We start from the raw sequence: 21727 nt of genomic DNA on the forward strand, positions 1-21727 counted from the left end.
AGGATGTTTTTCTGGTTCTGCTCATCTCACTCAGCATCAGTTCATGCAAATCCCTCCAGGCTTCCCTAAATTCCCATCCCTTCTGGTTTCTAATAAAACAATAGTGTTCCATGACATACATATACCACAGTTTGCTAAGCCATTCCCCAATTGAAGGACATTTATTTGATTTCCAATTCTTTGACACCACAAACAGGGCTGCTATGAATATTTTTTGTACAAGTGATATTTTTATCCTTTTTTCATCATCTCCTCAGGGTATAGACCCAGTAGTGATATTGCTGGATCAAAGCATATGCACATTTTTATTGCCCTTTGGGTGTAGTTCCAAATTGCTCCCCAGAAATGTTGGATGAGTTCATAGCTTCCCCAACAATCTAATAGTGTCCCAGATTTCCTACAGCCCTTCCAACAATGATCATTTTCCTTTCTGGTCATATTGGCCAGTCTGAGAGGTGTGAGGTGGTACCTCAGAGAAGCTTTAATTTGCATTTCTCTAATAAGTAATGCAACCAAGATCAAAAGAAATGTAGTAAACTGGGAAACAATCTTTACAACTAATGTTTTTGACAGAGGACTCATTTCTAGAATATACAGCAAACTGAGTCTTATTTTTTAAAAAAGCCATTCCCCAGTTGACAAATGGTCAAAGGATATGCAAAGGCAGTTTACAGATGAGGGGATCAAAACAATCCATAGTCATATGAAAAATTGCTCTAAATCATTACTTATTAGAGAAATGGCCATCACAGTTTAATGTTTGATGAGTGTTAAGATACAAGCTTTTGGAACAAAACTCATCATTCAAGAGAGTTCCTGAAGAAAAAAAAAAAAAGAAAAACAGGAAGGTGTTTGGCAAATCAAAACAAAAACTCTAGTGTCTAAGGTCAGATTCAAACTCAGATCTTTTGACTCAGGTCTTTTGTCTAACAATTCTTCCCCAATGCCACCTGGTTTCCAGGTGAAAGTGTGTTTGCATGTGTGTGTGTGTGTGTGTGTGTGTGTGTGTGTATGTATGTGGTGACTGTTCATGTGTATGTGTCTGTATTCAGGAGTGGTAGGTGCAGTTTTTAAGTGCTAGTGGTTCTAGTAATAAGTCCTATGAAGAACTAGGGTATCCTGCTGTTGCAAATTCTCAGGGATTTTTCCTTGAGTTTTGAGTCAGTTCCCTAGTCTTTCTCATTCTTTTGTTCTTTGACAACTTCAGTAATTGACTAGACAGTTTCAATTTGTTTTTATTGCTAAATTTTATGATAATTTTTTAAAACCTGATTAAATGGCTTCAATTAAGAAGCATTTTTTTTTTTGCCCTTTCACAACTCACGCTACTCCCACTGGACAGCACCAACACCAACAACAGCAATAACAAAAGAATAACAACATCACCAACTCTGTAACAAACATAAAACCTCAAATTGTACCAATGCCTGAGGTGAAAGGGAACTTCCTTTCTCATATACTGCTATTACACAGGCCCATCTCTCAATTTTCCAGTGTACTTTCCTAATGATATTGGCTGTCTACTGAAACTGTGATATTTCATACTTGCTACTTGATTATAAAAATAGACTTCAAGAAACCAATGACTTTGAGGTCATATATATGTAACATAAAAGATAAAAAAAGGCCAAGGATTATAACTATTGAGCAGTGTATAAAACAATGTCTGACCTTGGAGACATCTAACTCAATCTCTTATTCTCCCCTTCATTTTTACTTCCTGTTTTCTCCCCTGGTGTACAAAAATAAACACAGGACAATCCTTAAGCTTTCTCTCTTCTTAAATCCCGTGAGAGTAATTGATTTGTTAAGACAGAACCTGAATTAAGATCAGTTGTTTTCTTCTTTATTTCTAATCTAAAAGAGGATTGTTTGTATTTCATCTCCCAAGTGTTTTGTGTGGCTGAAGCTCATGAACTTTTCATTGATCAAACTTAGAGGCTGGTTTAGATTTTAGATTCACAGTGTATTCAATCATTAAAGAAGGATTATTGGGATAATCTTCTAAAAAACACGACTTTTCTTCTAAGGCATCCCTCTCTACAAGCTATTCCTACCTTTTCCCCCAATGTGCCAGAAGCAGAGTTTATAGGTATGTGTGCATATACATGTGTGTGTGTTTCTGTGTGTATGTGAGTGTGTGTTTGTAATCTTAAACCAACGATGTGACCTGTTTGAAAAAACAATTTTAAATCCCATTCATTCTGTAAATTTACTTTGAAAAGCATTATGTATATATTATTTTATGGAACACAAAGGTGAATGCAACATTCTGCCACCAATATACTTAAAATCTAATGATGCTTTTTTCATTCTCAAAGAAGGTCATGACATCAGAGAGGTGATGTCAGGACAATCACATGAATTGGATTTGTGTAAATAGATCTGTGCTAAGTCACAAGTTTCATTTTCTCTTCTGGAGCCATCTGGGTTCAATGACCAGATATGAATCAAGACAAACAGAGATGACCCTGAACATAAGGTAATCAGCATTAATTTACTTACCTAAGATCATACAGTTAGTTAAGTGTCAAATGTCTGAAGTCAAATACATATATATATATATATATATATACATATTTATATATGCATATATATACAGATTCATAAATATATATATACATATATATGTATATATATATATACATATATATATATATATATATATACACACACATTATAAAAGAGGTGAACAACTCTTTTGGGAGAGATCATAGTTTTGTATTTACAAATATCTTTCCTACAATACTTTCATTGACAACTTACACCCATTTTCCTCCCTCAAATACAGGACTTGGTAGGCAATGAAGGGAGGCCACCTAAGTGGTGCAGTGGATTGTCTACTGCACCTGGAGTCAGGAAGACTCATCTTTCTAAGTTTGAATATCATCTCAGACACTTATTAACTATGGGATCCTGGGCAATTCACTTAACTCTGCTTGCCTCAGTGTCCTCATTGGTAAAATGAACTGGAGAAGGAAATGGCAAATTACTGCAATGACCTTGCCTAAAAAATAACCCTGAATGGGCATGAACAGTTGGATAAAACTGTCCATAACAACAAGGAAATGAAGAAGACTTTAATGCATCTTACCAGACTCAGCTTAGGTTCTGGCCTCCACTTCTTTTCATCCAAATCTTTCATCTAATGAGTTTCCAGAAGAAAATCATTCTACCAAATGAAGATTGTAATCTTAGAATATTCTTTGGGGCACAAAATGGTTAAATGAATATGTTGGAGATTTTGTAAACAGTTTTTCCTAACTTTAAGGCTAGCCCTTGATCTGCAAATCTACTTCTCTCAAATATAATATAAGAGGATAATTTTACAGAAGAACTATAAAGGATGTCATCAGAGGAAGTTACAATTAGAAAAAAAGTGTGATTTTGCACTTTGTGGAAATTGTGAAAATTGGGAGATAAACTTTATAATCTATTTGAACCCATGTATAGGAAGAAGTTCAAGAATAAGTTTGCATCCACAATGAGTTGCATCTCTCTGTGGTGGTCATAGCCAAGAATCGTCCAGGATACACAGGTGTCATGAGACTACAGCCCGCAATCTGAAGGAAATACCTAAATCAGTAAAACGTTGCCTCTTTCAAAATATTGAAATAGAGAGTTGGACTTCATTTTGATTTTTTAAAGAAATTATTTACTGTAACTTAAAAATGCCCAATTAAATCTTATAAAAAGAGAAAAAAAGTGGTTTGATTTATTGAATTTTTATCGTTAATCTGATCTACTTTGGATTTTTTCCAAGCATAGGAATCTTCTAACTAGAAACTTTTCACATGTCCAATACTAAAGGGCAGCAAACATGTGAGGTGAAGCAGCATAATGGAGAACACATGGAAAGTGAAATGTAGGTGGCATAAAGTGATATGATTAATTTCTGTTGCATAAATAAGGCACTATATAGCCTTATTTTCATAATGTAGCATTTCTGATGTAAATAGTTTACCATAATAAATGTCAGATAACATCAGGTCTGTGTGGGATGGAGTTACACTTGGGTCTAAAATGAGGGATGTCTCTTGTAATGAGGGACAGTGGAGAGATACCGTATGCTCTTTGTTTTCAAATTAGTCATTCCATCTGTTTTACTAGATGTCAATTTCAACTTTTTTTTCAAAAATTTAAAAGAATAGAATTTTGAAACATGATACTTGCCTCAATTTTTATTATCTGATTTCTTTAAATATTGTGACAAGAATGCATCCTTGGGAATCAAAAGTTCTGGATCATGCACCTTGAGTAATCAGATCAGAGTCTTTCATATATCAGAGAGACAGACAGAGAGATGGAGAAAAACAGAGACAGAGACAGAGACAGAAAGAGAATCAGAAATAGAGAGCCAGGGACAGATAGAGACATAGAAGAAGAGAGACGAGGAGAGAGTTAGAGAGAGTATAATTAAGCAGAATGAGTCTCCTAAATCCTTCAATACATGCGGTATTACATGCCATAATTCTTCCTGTCCCCCCCACCCCACATCCTCAAGGAAAGGAGTTCCATTTTCTTATTTCGTCTTTGGGACCAAACTTGGATATTATAATTATGTAGTGTTCAATTTCTTTGTAAATTTTTCTATTTACATTACTGCAGTCATTTTATACAGAATATTCTTCATATAGTTAGGCTTACCTCATTCTGAGTTTGGCAGTAGACATTTTCCAAGGTTTCTATGTGGTCTTCATGTTCATCAGATCTTATAGAACAGTATTTTTTAGTGTTTATTTGCCAAACTTTTGTTTCTTGTCCTATGCTATTTTAAGAGGTGCATTTCTTTTTGTCTTTTGACATGGTCCAGGGATGGGTGAAAGGTAAGAGAGAACAGAATAAATGGGAGTGGGGAGGGATAGGATGGAGGGAAATACAGCTTGCAATAGCAGCTGTGGGTAAAAAATTGAAACAATTTCTCTGATGAACTTACAATAAGGAATGCTATCCATTCCAAAGTCAGAGCTGATGGTATCTAAATACAGATTAAAACACATTTTGTTCCTCTCACTTTATTTTTCTTGAGGTTTGTCTTTTGACATGGTCCATTAGTTCTTTAGGACATGTCCAGTTATCTCCTTCCACTAGATAAAGCTTGTTTCCAAAGGTAACACAAAAGTGTTTATTATTGTTATTATTATTATTTAATTCAATTTAATTTTAATTTTTAATTTTTTAAACCCAATACAAACAAAAGCAAGGTTCAGCATTTGTTTCTAAAGCCTTGAGTTTCAAATTCTGTCCCTTCCTCTCACCCCACTCCTCTCATTGTTAAAACAAGTTACTTAGTGCAGGTTAAAAATGTATAGCCTTAAAAGAAATTACTGTAATAATAATGTTGTATAAGCAAACATGATCACTCCCCACAAATAAAGAAAAATCTAAAGAAAAATAAAGTGAGAAAAAAAGTGTGCTCCAGTCTGTTTTCAAACACAGCAGCTCTTTCTTTGAGATGGATAGCATTCTTTATCATAAGTCTAACAGAGAAATTGTTTCAGTATTTTTCCTACTGTGGCTATTAATAATTGTATTTCCCTCCAGCCTATTCCCCCACCCCTATTTACTTTATTCTCTCTCTCTTTTCACCCTGTCCCTCTTAAAAACTGTGTTGCATCTGACTACCCTCTCCCATGATCTTCCCTCTCTTCTGTCACCTACACCCGCCCCACTCCTCCCTCAGTCCATTTTCTCCCATCCCTTTTCTATCCTATTTTCCTTTTAGGGTAAGACAGATTTCTATTATTATTATTACTCTTATTATTATTATTATTAATTTTTGTTTATTTTCTAGGACTTATCATAATGCAATGAATTTTGTTGGTTTTGCCCTTTAGACGTGTGACTTTATGGGTACTCAAGGAATTCCTTGAGTAGCATTTCCTCCACCAATATATACTGGCTTTTCTTCCATTCATATTCTTAGAAATGATATATGAGGGAGATATGGAAGGTTAAAGAAAATCATATCTCAGAGGGAGGAATGTCTGCATATTTTCTTAACTGGTTACAATTCTCTATTTACTATTCAGCAAAGGCAGAGTGAGTGGTAAACTAGAAAAATAGATAGATCTAGATCAAAGAAAAAATTTAAATCTTATATCCACTACTTATTACCATGTGGCTTTGGACATGTTAACTAACTGCTTTACCCTCAGTTCTTTGTGAGTAAAATGTGGGATTAGCATTAGATGGGCTATAAGGCCCCTTCCAACTCTCTACTTTCCAATTTACTTACAGCTTCTATACTCTGAGTTGTGTCTCTGTTTGTGTATATTTGTGTGTGTGTGTGTGTGTGTGTGTGTGTGTGTGTGTATTAGATGAATCAATAAATTGACCTTCTCTTCTAGGCATTTTATATCAAAATTTATCTGGCAAAAAGAAGAGGAGTTTTAATATAAAGAGACAATAAATTTGCATCCCCTTCTCTCATCTCATTAAATTCTCATATTCTTAAAGGGCAAGGAATTCAAGGTTCATTGGCACCATCTCATCACAGAAAGCAAGTAACAATTGTACCTATAAGCATTTGGGGAATTTGGTGAGAATTAACTAAAAAAAAATTGGAAATCACTTTGAAAGTATGTGTAGCGCGGCAAAATATAAAAATAAAGATGAATAGTTAATATGTTGTCTATAGTAAAATGTTTGACATTCTTATATAATTTTTTAAGTATCTATAATTTGTGAAAATTCTTACGAAGATTGCCATTTTATTCTACTTATTAATTCGATTCTCTGATTTCTAACTATGTATGGTTCAAATTACTTTCTGACCTATCAGCAAAAATATTCAAAATATTCAAAAATGGTAATGCAAGTAAGGGAGATAGTTTGATTGTTTTCTTCTCTAGACTCTGTGATTTAGAATGAAGTGTATAAAATGAGGGTTATAATTCCTGTTCATATATAAGCTTTTAAAAATGAAAAAGGTATTCTTTGCTTTGATCTGCAAAAAGGGAAAGAGGTTTTTATGCTTCAACAATTTTTTTTACATAGAAAAAATTAGCATAGCTATGAATTTGGTTCAGTTGAATAGCCTGTCTTTAAGTGCACAAAATCAGACATGGATAGCATTAGGCACTTAAATTTAGTGAGGTAAAAGGTTTGAGATTTCTTAGATTCTCCTCAAGGGAAAAGCTGGGGGTATCTTTATAATTGCTGTGAAAGAATATATAAACTGAATTTTCAGATCTATTTCCACAGCTTAATAGCATGCCATTGCCCTATTTAGTTAGAGTACTGGGAGTAAAGAAGTGAAAAATCAAATTTATTGGAAGTGTAATTTAAATAAAGTAAAACATTGATGGGGAGCAGGTTTTTAAAAATCATAAATGTTTAAGAAATCCTTCTCTGAATGTGGTATAAAAGCCTATTAACATTGGTTTATGTTTCACATTGATATGATTCAAATTCACTCAATAAGCATATAATAAATGCCTACAGTATGCATTGGTTTTATATCATTACAAAAGAAATAGGAGACCTGACCTTTAACACAGATTATTAACAAGGGAGGACATAGTTTATATCAAATTCAGTATGATGATAATTTTTAATCTACAATTTTCTATGTTTATTAGTTCATATCTTTGGCGATATTATTTCATAGATATCTTAATTATGGTAAAACAGATAGTGTCAAATCATTCTAATGAAAGATGAACTTTAGAAATAGTTTGAATCGTAATTTGAAAATGTTAAAAGGTGTACTTGCCTAAAAATATTTCCTTACAGATTTTTGACTTTGCTGAACTTCCTATACCATATCCTTTTTTAATCTCTAAAGTTTTCTACAGAAGGCCATAATTAAAATTAGGTACATGTTTGTATCAGATATTATGTTATTTGTCTAAAATAGAAGTGTATTTAAATTTAGAATAGAGCCACAATATTTAACTTTCACTTTTTTCCCCCTGAGGGTGTAGTGCTTAATACTCTGCCCACTCTCTGGTCTCCTAAAATCACCAATTAATCACTCAAAATTATATCTTAATTGCTTATTACATGACTGGAAATGACCCAAACTCAGAGATTATAAAGAAAAGAGATCCTAACTAGTAACCACTATATTTTCTACCTTAGACACATAATATTTCACAGGAAATTTTGAATGAAATCATTTTGCAAAATAAAAACACAAAACAGATTTTAAAAATAGATTACCTTAGCAGATTTGAGATATAATACAAGATGAGACTACATAGAAAGAGTAATGTCTAAATACACCTAAGCTTTCAAAAGAAATTAAAGTGGTTCTCATCAATCAAAAAATAAAAACCTACATGGAAGACAAAAAGTACTCTGTGTCCTTCACTGAAAACAAACAATAAAAAAATCATAGATTTCTATACATTTTTAATTGTTCCACTCCTGATGGCCCTCACTAAATGATATTATCTACCTAACCATAAAAATAATATTATTCTGACTAGCTATAACTAAAATGATAGTTCTATCCTTTTATCATCTTCCTGGATTAAAATACCCAGTAGAGAAAGTTCCATTTTAATCTTCCTTTTGCTTAAATATCTCATAATTTTTAGAATTCATCCAAATTGATTGATTGATATTTTTCATAACCAATAAGTCATAAAAAGTGCCCATTTGCTACATAATTGCAGATTCCTATCCACATTAATATTGATTTTTTTGAGTATTTGTTTGAGCAATTCCATACCCAAGTAGGAATTTATTTTAGATGGAAATGAAATATAGAAATCTTCCATTCATTTTAACTTTCTTATTTCTATTGAGAGTATCTAATTTATGTTAACAACTTTCTCATTCCCCATATTCAATCAATTAAGGAGTCATGTTAAAAGTCTTGACTTTGGGGTGGCCAGGTGGCGCAGTGGATAGAGCACTGGCCCTGGAGTCAGGAGTACCTGAGTTCAAATCTGCATCAGACACTTAATAATTACCTAGCTGTGTGGCCTTGGGCAAGCCACTTAACCCCGCTGCCTTGTAAAAAAAAAAAGTGTTGATTTTATTCCTTCAACATCTATTCTTTTGTCTCCACCTGGACAAAAAGCAAAAGAGAAAACATTAAAACCATTATATTAAGGATGAGATGATGATTGAATATAACTGTCTAATTTTTTTCTTTGTTTTGAGAAATTTAATTTTATTTTACCAATAATATGAAAACTTTTTTAACATTTTTTTTTAAATTTTGAATTACAAATTTTCTCCATCCTTCCCCTCATCACCATAGAGAAGCCAAGAAAGTTTATTTATGCTGTACATGTGAGGTCATGTAAAACATAATTCCATCTTACTCATTTTGTGAAAAAAAAATTAACCAGAAATGAAGAAAAAATTAAAAATAAAATAAAATTTAAAAAAAACAATTGGATCTGTATTTAAGTTCCATCAATTCTCTTATTGGAGTCCTTTGGCAATGTCTTGGATCATTTTATTGTTGAGAATAGCTAAGTTGTTCACAGTTCATCCTTTTTCAATATTGCTATTCCTGTATTCTCTGGGATCTAATTATTTCACTTTGTATCAGCTCATTTAAATCTTTCCAGATTATTTTTTCTGAATTCATTTTTTAATATAATAGTATACTGTGCATTGTCATTTCTTTTAATATAATATTATACTGTGCAATCATATGCCACAATTTGTTCAGTCATTCATCAATTGACAAATGTTTCATTAAATTCCAACTATTTTCCACCACAAAAAAGAGATACTATAAATATTTTAGTGATATAATTCCTTTTCCTTTTTTTATTTTTACCTCTTAAGGGTATACTTCTAATAAATTTCTGGAATAGCTATCATGCATGCTTTTATTTCCCTTTGTACACAGTTTCAAATTGTTTTCAAAAACATTAGAATTGATTTACTACTCTACTCAAAGTGCATAAGAGTCTCAATGTTTTTGCCCCCTCCAACATTTGTCATTATCTTTTTCTGAAATATTAGTCAAGTTTTTGGGGGGCTATTTAATTTGTAATTCTCTAATCAATAGAGATTTAGAGCATTTTTCACGTAATTTTGATAGCATTGAACACTTGTTCAGAAGACTGTGCTTTCAAATACGTTGATCATTTAACGATTGGGGAATTCTTATAAATTTGATTCATTTCTCTATTTTTCTATCAGTTGTGTCCCTTAGTCTTTATAATCACCTTCCCTTCTCACTTTCTCATAGTATAAGATAAATTTCCATATCCAACTGAATGTGTGAGTTATTCCAAATTTAAGCCAATTTCAGTAAGTGTAAAATTCAAACATTCCCTCATGTTTCTTTTCACTGTAAAAGCTTTTTTGTGCTTTTGTTGTGGTATTGTTTCCCCCATTTTACTTCTCTATTCTCCCTCCAATGCCTTACTCTTTCTAACCCCTTAATTAAATTTAATTTTTTAGATATTCTCCCATCATATTCAACTCATACTTGTACTCTATTCATATTCCTTTTATCTGTCCTAATAATAAGAATGTTATATGATTCAGAAGTAACATCTTTTCATGTCAAAATAGAGGTTAACCTTATTGAATCCCTTATAATTTCTATTACTTCCTTGCCTTTAAATCATTCTCTTGAGTCATATTTAAAAGTGAAATTTTCTATACAGTTCTGGTCTTTTCATCAAGAATGCTTTAAAAATAGCGCAGCTAGGTAGCACAGTGGATAGAACACCTGCCCTGGAGCCTGGAACACCTGGGCTCAAATCTGGCCTCAGACATGCAACAATCACCTTGTCCCGGGCAAGCCACTCAACCCCACTTGCCCTGCAACCACCCCAAATAATAATAATAATAATAATAATAATAATAATAATAATAATAATAATAATAATAATAATAATAATACATGTGCTTCAGTCTGTGTTCTAACACCACCAACTCTGTCACGGGTGGATCACATTCTTTATTGTAAATCCATCGTAAAAGCTACTTCCATATTTTTCTACTATTGCCATTGCTGATCTCAACTCCCTCCATTCTTACTTCCTCACTACCATATATTTTCTCCCTCCTTTAACTCTGTCCCTCTTTTTAAATGTGCTGTAAGGTAGTTGAGTGGTGCAACAGACTGATCACTGGCCCTGGGGGAAGAGGCCACAAGCCCACATGCCACCCCTAAGGCCCAGCAACCACCCGGCCCGGTGGCTCCAGACACACCATCTAATCCCAGCCCCTTGCAAGAAGTAAAAAAAGAAAATGCATTATATCTGACCACTCTCCCCCACGATTCACCCTCTCTTCCATCACTGACATCCCCCACTTCCCCCTGTCCCCCTTCTCTCCATCTTACTCTAGACAACTATACCCCATTGAGTATGTATATGCTGTTTCCTCTCCGAGCAACATCTGATGAGAAAGGTTCCCTTGTTCTCCCTCACCTTCCCCCCTTCCATATAATTGCAATAACTCATTATAATAAAAAAGTCTTATTATATGAAATATCCTAGCCTATTACATTTCTCCTTTCTCTTATTCCCATTAAATTTCCCTTTTATCCATTGACTCCATTTTTACAATATATTAAATCTTCAAATTTATCTCTCTCCTGTGCTTCATCTTTAAAAGCTCCTTCTACCTGCTCTATTAAATGAGAAGTTTCTTACACATGTTATCAGTATCATTTTTCTATGCAGGAATACATGCAATTCATCATCATAGTCCCTCATATTTTACCCTTCTCCTCCACTCTCTATGCTTCATCTGAATCCTGTATTTGAAGATCAAACTCTGGTCATTTTAACAGGAACATTTTAAATTCCCCTGGCTCATGGAAAATCCTGCTTTTTCCCTGGAAGAGGACATTCAATTTTGCTGGGTAGTTGATTCTTGGTTGCATTCCAAGCTCTTTTGCTTTCCAGAATATTATATTCCAAGCCTTATGAGCCTTTACGGTAGTTGCTGCTAAGTCCCGTGTGATCCTGACTATGCTACATGATATTTGAATTGTGTCCTTCTGGCTATTTGTAGTATTTTCTCTTTGACTTGGGAGTTCTGGAACTTGGCTATAATATTCCTGAGGGATTTGTTTGGATCTATTTCTGAGGGAGATGGGTAGATTCACTCAATTTCTATTTTGCCCTCTGCTTCTAGGATATCTAGTCAATTTTCCTGTAGGAATTCTTTAACAATGATGCCATGGCTCTTTTCCTGATCATGACTTTCAGGTATCCCAATAATTTTTAAATTATCTTTCCTGAATCTGTTTTCCAGATCAGTTTTTTTATCAATGAAATATTTCACATTTTCTTCTCATTTTTCATTCTTTTGGTTTTGAAGTTATTATGCCTTGACTTCTCACAAAGTCAACAGCTTCCTTTAGTTCCATTCTACTTCTGAATGATTTGTTTTCCTCAGAAAGCTTTCTTATTTCCTTTTCCATCTGACCAATTTTTTTAAAGTATTCTTCTCCTCAATAACTTTTTGAACTGTTTTATACATTTGACCTAAGCTGGTTTTTAACATATTATTTTCTTCAGTATTTTTTGGAAATCCATGACTAAGCCACTGACTTCTTTTTCATGTTTTTTTTCCTGCAACTCTCTCATTTATTTTCCTAATTTTTCTTTTATCTCCCTTACTTAATTTTTCAAAATCTTTTTTGAGCTCTGTCATAGCATGAGCCCAATTTCTATTTTTCTTGCAGTCTTTAGATGCAGGAGCTTGGACTTCATCAAATTCAGACTGAGAATTTTGATCCTTATTGGCATCATAGATAATGTATTTCTCAATGGTGTTCCTCTTTTTTCTCTGTTTAATCATTTCCCCAGCCTGTGCCTAGTCTTGGGGAACTTCCTGAGCTTTTGAGTATTATCGGGACACCCCACCCCAAGGATCTCAGTGTGTGAAGCTCTGTCTTCCCTCCTGGTCTGTCTGCCATGAGGCTGAGGTGGGTGGGCCCTGCTGTTCTATGGGGAGCCTAGACTGTGATCAGGATCTGAATGTGGTCAGAACCCAAGAGTCTTGTTCCATGGACAAGAAGTCTCTCTCCACTGCCCTCCCTTTGGTAAGATGAGCATTCAAGGCTCAGTTCCTGGGTGTTCCTGTTTACCAGCTCCAGCTGCTTCTGTTTCCTGACTCCTGGCTGCCGAGGCCAGCGGCTCACTGAGTGCTCTGAAGGCTGAATTTCACTGCTTGCTCTGGCAGAGGGCCCTGCTAATCTTCCAAGTTGTGCTCAGTGCTCCCATGGGTGTAGGTCAGGAAATGGCCCACTGCTGCGAGCCATGGCTCCCAGGTGCCCTTGGGCTGCCTCCAGGAGGCTGAATTTCCTTCACTCTGACCACCAACCCTATAACTCCACGGAGTGGAGTATTTCCACTATTGTCTAGGTTATGTTGTCTAGGTTATGAGAACTGCCTCATTGAATCCCTGTGGGTTCTGTCTCTTGAAAATTTAGTTAGAGTGCTTATTTTATGACTTTTAAAATATGAGAGAGAGAGAGAGAGAGAGAGAGAGAGAGAGAGAGAGAGAGAGCACTTAAGAGAGTCTCTTCTCTTGTTGCCATCTTGGCTCCACCTCCATTAGATTCTTCATGCCCAATTTTAATATTTAAGGAACCATCTTCTTCAATGACATTTTGTACTGCTTTTTCAGTTGGTTTATTTAACCTTTTAAGCAATTTTACTCATCAGTTGATTTTTACTTTTTGGTCTCTTCTATAATTTTGTCTATTCTGCTATTAAAAGTCATATTTTGTTTAGTATATTTTTTCCGCCTTTATAAAGATGACTCTTTTTCAAGATTTTTTGAATCACTTTCATTGATTTTCTCTATTTTCCCCTCTATCTCTCCTATCTGAATTTTATAATCATTTTTGATGTCTGCTAGGATTTCTTTTTGAAACTGAGGGCAATTGACATTTTATATTTTTACCTTTAGTAAGGGCAGTTCTGACTTTGTCAGATTTTTAGTTTTTCTTTTTTTCTTCTTCCCTATCACAAATTTCAAAATCTGAATCTTTGTTTATTACATATCTTATTTTTCAGCCTGTTTCTTGATTTAATTTTATGTTAATTTTGGGTTATACTCTTGGGATTACTAGCACAGTATTAAATCTTTGGTTATATTTATTTGTTTGTTTTTGCAGTTGTTTTAAGAGCTACTTCTTGGGTATCTGCAATTTTTCACTTCTTCCAAAGTGGTATGAGTTATGGAGTAGTATATTTGTCACTGTCCTGTGTTGTACTATTAACTGAGAGTAATCACAAGAACACTTTTGTGTCCTGGAACTGAGATCAAAGTCCCTGCTCTATCAAGGTTGTACTTCCTAGTGGGCTAGCACTACCCTTTGCCCTGAAATTGCAACCTAAGCCTAGCACCCATGTATGGGCAATAGAACAAAGTCCTGCACCCAGCATTACCAAAGAATCCCCTGTAAAACAATTGTTGTTAACAGTTATCTGAGCTCATTACTGTCTTAGGCAAAGAACTCTGGAAATCACTATTGTATTTGAGTGGCCCTTATGGTCTTCATTTATTTATGTATGTTTGTTGTATGTATGTATGTATGTATGTATGTATGTGTGTATGTATTTATTCATTTATTTGTCTATCTGTCTATCTATCTATTTATTTGTTTAATTAGTTAATTAATTAATTCATTCATTTATGGTTATTGATATTTTATTTTGCTAACTAAATATGATGAAAGTTTCTCAACATTCGTTCAAATGCCTATGTACATTTTCAAGTTGCAAAAATTCCTTCCACCTTCCCTTCCCAACCCCTCCCCCCCTTAACAGCAAACAGCAAGGTTAATATTGTGCATACATATGTGTGTTAAACTTGCTTACAGTTTAGTCATTTTAGTATGAAGAATTAGGATTAAAGGAAAGAAATATATTAGAGATATTTTATTAAAAATTGAATGTAGTGGTCATCAGATTCTGAAGGGGTTTTTTGTTTTTCTTCCTCTGGATGAGGATAGCATTGTCCATAGTAGCTTTAATAGGGTTGTCCTAGCTCTTTGAACTGCTGTTAGAAGCTGCATGAACCATGGTTGATCATCTCCAAATGTTGTTAATTTGTACATTGTTCTCTTGGTTCTAATTCCTACATTCAGTATCAGATCCTGTAATTCATTCCATGTTTCTCTAGAGTCTAATGATTTATGTTTTCTTATAGAACATTAGTTTTCTGTTTTGGGGTGGTTTTTTGAGAGATGATCGGAAAATAAATATATTATTTTAGTAAGATTTTATTTATTTTGAATTTTACATTTTTCCCCTAATTATGCTTCCCTGCCCCCCACCCCCCACAGAAGGCAATCTGTTAGTCTTTACATTGTTTTGATGGTGTAGGTTGCTCTAAGTTGAATGTGATGAGAGAGAAAAATCATATTCTTAGGGAAACTATTCACTTATGTTATAAGGGATAGTTCATCCAATTCACATTCAAAGTTATAACTACTAACTCTTTATTGACCTCCTTGCTATCTTCCCTCTGTATCTTTCCCTTTTTTTCCACTTTATCCATGTTTCCTCCGTATTTTATTTCTGAATTGCGGCCCCCTTCAGTGTGTTTGTCATCCTATATCAATACCCTCCCTTTTCTGTCCCCTTTTCTCCTTCTTCCTTCTCTTCCATCTGTTTGTTTCCCTTTTACTCCCCTTCCTCCCCCCCATCCCCTTCCCCCTCTTTCCTCTTTTAATAGTTGAAAGGTAAGATAATTTTCTGAACTTATCTGAGTGTAGGTGTAAGTTAATTTTGAGCCATGTCTGATGAGAGGAAGATTCACGTGCTTCTCACCTCCTCCCTTCTTCCCCTCTATTACAACAGGGCTTTTGTAGCTCTCAGTGAAATGAGATTTACCACATTCAATCTCCTCCATCCTCCTGTCTTCTTACTGTTCCCCTTTTTAAGGAGGTATTGTTTTTAAATCAGTCTATCTGAGTCACAGAAACTTCATATGTGTCCATCACTTCTGGCTAAGTATATTCTCTCTAATAGAGTTACAGTTCTCCAGTTATTAGAGTCTTTCTCCCAGGTAGGGATATCTCCAGTTTCATCTTTTTGGATAGCAGTATCATGGATAAGTCATAAGTGTCCATCACTCGTGGCTAAGTATATTCTCTTTAATGGAACTTCAATCCTCAAGAGTTATGAGAATATTTTGCCCAGGTTGGGATATAGAAAGTTTCATCTTATTGGATAACAGGGGTTTTTTCCCTTTCCCCCCATTTTTTACATTTTCATGTGTCTCTTGAGCCTCCTGTTTGATGTCCAAATTTTCTATTTAACTTGAGTCTTTTCCTCAGGAAATATTGGAAGTCTCCCATTTCATTAAATGTCCATCTTTTCCCCTGGAAGAGAAGGCTCAACTTTGCCTGGTAGTGGCTTCTTGATTGCATTCGAAGTTCCCTTGTTTTTTGTAATATGTCATTCCAGGCCCTTGTATTCCTTCATGTTGATGCAGCCAGGTACTAAGTAATCTTTACTGAATAATCTAAATTGTTTCTTTCTGGATGTTTGCAGGATTTTCTCTTTTATCTGATAATTCTGCAATTTGACCACAACATTCTTTGGTGTTTTAATTTTAGAAACTATTTCTGGAGGGATCCATGCATTCTTTCAATAACTATTTTGCCCTGTTGTTCCATGATATCAGGGCAATTTTCCATCACTAAATCCTGTAATATCAAGTCCAGACTTTTTTTCCCTCTTCAATGTTTTCAGGAAGAACAATAATTCTCAGGTTGTTCCTTCTTGATATATTCTCATGGTCACTGGTTTTGTTTATGAGGTATTTTATATTTTCTTCTATTTTTTTGAAGTTTTTGGGCTACAAAACAGATCATACTATCCTCAGAGGTTATATGTTTCTCTGAGTTAGGGTCTTTTTCTTTTAGGAATTTTTCTATGGATATTCTTTTCTTCATTTTCCTAAGACCTTGTGATGGAGAGGGGCTGGTTCACAGAGGTTTGGTGTTGGGATCTCCAGAGGCTTTATTCACTTGCTTTAGTAACTCCCCATGGTCTGGCTAGTAGGGGGCAGTGGTTGCTTTTTCTGGAGTGACTGTGACTTTAATTTGAAGCCCTCTCCCTTGGCCTGGTAGGGGTAGTTAAAGCTGTTGAATACTCTTATGTTTGAACAATGGTGGGCTTTGCCCTAGGGCAAGGTAACTGTTCTCCCTATTCACAGGCCAGGGAACTCACCTGCTCACACCTGAGCTTGGGGCAGAGGTGGGCTTTGATTGTGTTTGTTCTGGGAAAAGGCCTAAGATGAAATAAATGTATGGATTGTGAATTCCTTTATACCAGGGAATCCCCAGGGATTGATGTCTTTAACTCGCCCACACTGGAACTCACTCTCCACACCTACCAGAAAACTCCAGACTGTCAGTGCCACCACCAATGCCTTTGCTCACTAGTTTCTGCTTGCCCGGGAGGCAGATCAGGCAAGTCCTGCTCTCAGGCTCTCAGGTTCTCACCCTGTCCTGTGCTCCTGGAAGAGTCTTCCCTCTGTGACCTAGCTCAGCCATGATCCTGGTAGACAAACCTTGATGTACATGTTCTTCTCCTAACTTCTCTTTCTGGGTTTTGTCAATTGGATTTCGGTTAAGTGATTTGTTTCATATTATTTATGAGGGAAGATCAGGAGACTTTAACACATTGCCTGTCTTCTGTCATCTTAGCCAGAAGTCCCAGAACATTAGTTTTCCATGACATTCATGTAACATAACATGTTTAACCATTCCCCTATTGATGTATGTCCCCTCTTTTTACAATTCTTTGCTACTACAAAAAGAGCTATGAATATTTTGGAACATGTGGGACTTTCTCCAGTTTTTATGGTTTCCTCTTGATATAGACCAAGTATTGGAATTACTGGGACAAAAGGTATGAATAGTTTTATCGCTCTTTGGGCATAGTTCCAAATTGCTACCCAGAATGGTTGGTTCAGTTCATAACGCCACTGACAACTCTTCAACATTAATCATTTTTTTTTCTTTTTGTCTTCTTAGCTAATCTGATAGTATGAGGTGATAGCTCAGAGTTGTTTTAATTTGCATTTCTCTAATCAATAATGATTTGGAATATTTTTCATATGATTCCATACCATATATCAATTGAGGAATGACTTGCAACTTTATAAATTTGATACAGTTCTCTATATTTTTAGAAATGAAATCTTTATCAGAAATCCTAGTTGTGAAGACTGTTTCCCACCTTTCTGCTTTCCTTCTAATTTTGTCACTATTGATTTTATTATTGCAAACATTTTTTTAATTTAACATATTCAAAATTATCCATTTTGCAATTAATAATATATTCCATAGTTTCATAATAATGTTATCCACTTTACATAAATCCAAGAGATGCAATATTTCTAATCTGTTAATTGGTCTATAGTATTGCCATTTATGTCAACATCATGTACCCATTTTGACCTTATTTTGGTATATGGTGTGAGATGTGCATCTAAGCCTAGTTTTTGCCATTATATTTTCCAGTTTTTCCAACATTCTTTTTCAAATATTGTGTTGTTATCACAGAAACTAATGTCCCTGACTTTGTCAAATTAGGATTACTATACTCAATTACTACTGCATTTTTCATATCTGTACTAATCCATTGGTCCATTACTCTATTTCTTTACCAGTACCAATTAGTTTTGATGACTGCCACATTATGGTATGGTTTTAGATCTGAAAGAGCAAGACCACTTTCCTTTATAATGTTTTTAATCAGATACATTGATATTTGTGACCCTTTTTTGGCTTTATATGAATTTTATCATTTTTTCTAACTTGGTAAAATGTTATTTTGTAATTTCATTGGATTGGCAATGAATAAGTAATTTAATTTGGATAGAATTGTCAATATCATTATATGAACTCAACCTAGCCATGAGCAATTGACATTTTCAAATTGTTTGGATCTGACTTTATTGTTGTGAAAAATATTTTGTAATTGTGTCCATACAGTTTCTGACTTTGTCTTGGGAGGTAGATTCCCAAGTATTTAATATTGTCTGCAGTTACTTTAATTGGAATTTCTCTTTCTATCCCTTGTTCTTGGCTTTTTTTTTTTGTTCATATATGGTGATTTACATTGATTTACTTTATATCCTGCAACTCTGATGAATTTGCTGTTTCAAGTTAGATGTTTTTCTTGGGTTCTCTAAGAAGATCATATCATGTGTAAACAAGGAGAGTTTTACCTCCTCATTTCCAATTCTATTTCCTTCAAGGTCATTTTCTTCTCTCATTGCTTAAGCTAACATTTCTAATACTATATTAAATAGTAATGATGATAACGGGCATCTTTTTTTGCACACCTGATCTTATGCTACTACTTTATCCCCCATTATATATGATATTTGTTGGTGGATTTAGATAGGTCCTTTTATTATTAAAAGGAAAAATTAATTTATTCCTACTCTCTAGTGTATTTAATAGTAATGGATGTTTTTTTTAGCAAATGCTTTTTCAGTATTCATGGAGATAATCAAAGATTTATGTTGGTTTTGTTATTGATATGATCAATTATGTTGAGTGTTTTTCCAATGTTGAACCATCCCTACCTACCTGATGCCTACCTATGTGATCATGATGTATTATCCTAACTGTCTATAATGACTTCACTAAAATTTGAATTAAGATGTTTGCATCAAAGTTCATTAGGGAGATAATTTTCATTGCTTTAATTCTTCTTAGTTTAGGTGTCAGAATCATATTGGTTTCATTAAAGGAATTTGGCAGAACACCTTCTTCTACTTTTTAAATAGTTTATTCAGAATTGGAATTCATTGTTTCTTAAATATTGGTGGAATTCACTTGAAAATTCATCTGAACCTGTACACTTTTGTTTAGGGATTTTACTGATGGTTTCTTCAATTTTATTTTTTTTTGAAATGGGATTATTTAAGAACTTTATTTCCTCTTCTGTTGATCTGGTAAGGTTTTATTTTTTAATATTCATCCATTTCCCTGAAGTAATAAAATTTATTGGCATCTAGTCGTGCAAAATAGCTAGAAATAATCTTTTACATTTCTTAGTCATTGATGGTTAGTTCACATTTTCAGTTTTGATACTGGTAATTTTCTTCTTTCCTTTTAAAAATCTTATGCTTTCTTTTTTTCCTTTTCTTAAAATCAAAATAACCAAAGTTTTCTTCCCTTTTTATAAAATCAGAATAACCAAAGTTTTATCTGTTTTATTATTTTCATAAAATCTACTTTGCATTTTTAATTAGGTCAATGTATTTCTTTCTTTTAGTTTTTATTTTTCCTTTGATTTTCAGAATTTGTAACTTGATATTTAATTGGGCATCTTTATTTTTTTCTTTTTCTAGCATTTTTAGTTGCATCTCCAATTCATACATCTCCTCTTTCTCCATTTTTATTCATATAGGCTATTAGAGATATAAAATTTCCCCTCAAAATTGGCTGCATCACAAAGTTTTGGTATGGTATCTCATTATTATCATTTTCTTGGATTAAATAAGTATATATATATATATATATATATATATATGTGTGTGTGTGTGTGTGTGTGTGTGTGTGTGTGTGTGTGTATGGTTTGATTCACTTTTTCTTTAAAATAATATTATTTAATTTCAAGAACTTTTTTATCTATCTTTCCATGGCCCCTTTTACATATAATATTTATTATCATGCTTTGAAAAGTATGCATTTATTATTTTGCATTAGATTATAAGTTTTTTATGTCTCAGTACATCATCAGATTTGGCACAGATGCCATGTACTGCAGAGAAAAAGGTATATTCATTTCTTATCACATTCAGTTTTCTATAGAGTTCTATCATATTTAACTTTAATAAGATTTTATTCATCTTCTTAACTTCTTTTGTGTTTATTTTGTGGTTAGAATTATCTAGTTCTCAGAGACAGATGTTGAGGAACTTCATTATTATATTTTCACTTTCTCTGTCTCCTTATAATACAATCTACATTCAATTGTTTCTATTCAATCAATTATACAATCAGGCAATCAATCAATAAAATCTTGATTGGTTTACCTTGATCTATAGCATTTCTATCAAGTCAAATAAAAGGAACATATTTTGAAAAAGGGCATGTAATTATAAGCCAGGCTTAGAGCAATAAAGCATAAGAAAAGACTTCATTAGGAGAAGGCCAAGCATTAGTGGATAAATAAACCAGGTGAAGAGACACAAAGACTTATAATAATGGAGGAAAAGAATGAGATGGTGAACACTCAGTAAATCCTACTCAACAGATTAGGCTCAGAAAAGGAAAAGCATACATTCCCAATTGAGTTAAAAATATCCTCCAGAAAAATAAGGGGAGGTGGGAGGAAGAAAAAAAGGAAGATGTGACTGATAAAAGTTATTAAAATGATAAAGAGGGAAAGACGGCATGGAGAGAAATAGTAGTTAGTAATTTTAACTATAAATATGAATGGTATGAACTTTCCCATAAAACAAAAGTGGATAACAGAATAGATTAGCACCCAACAATAGTGTTCCATAACATACAAATATCACAATTTTTCAGCCATTCCCCAATTTATGGACATTCATTCAATTTCCAATTTTTCCACCACAAAGAGCTGCCAAGAATATCTTTGTACAAGTGATATTTTTAGCCTTTTCCATGATTTCTTCAGGATAAAGACACAGTAATGGTATTGCAGGATCAAAGGGTATGCACATTTTTATTGTCCTTTGGGCATAATTCTGAATTGCTCTCCAGAAAGGATGGATGAGTTCACAGCTCCACCAACAATGTATTAGTGTCACAGATTTCTGACATCCTATCCAA

This window comes from Macrotis lagotis, chromosome 6 (assembly GCF_037893015.1).
Source record: "Macrotis lagotis isolate mMagLag1 chromosome 6, bilby.v1.9.chrom.fasta, whole genome shotgun sequence".
Taxonomy (NCBI): Eukaryota; Metazoa; Chordata; class Mammalia; order Peramelemorphia; family Peramelidae; genus Macrotis; species Macrotis lagotis.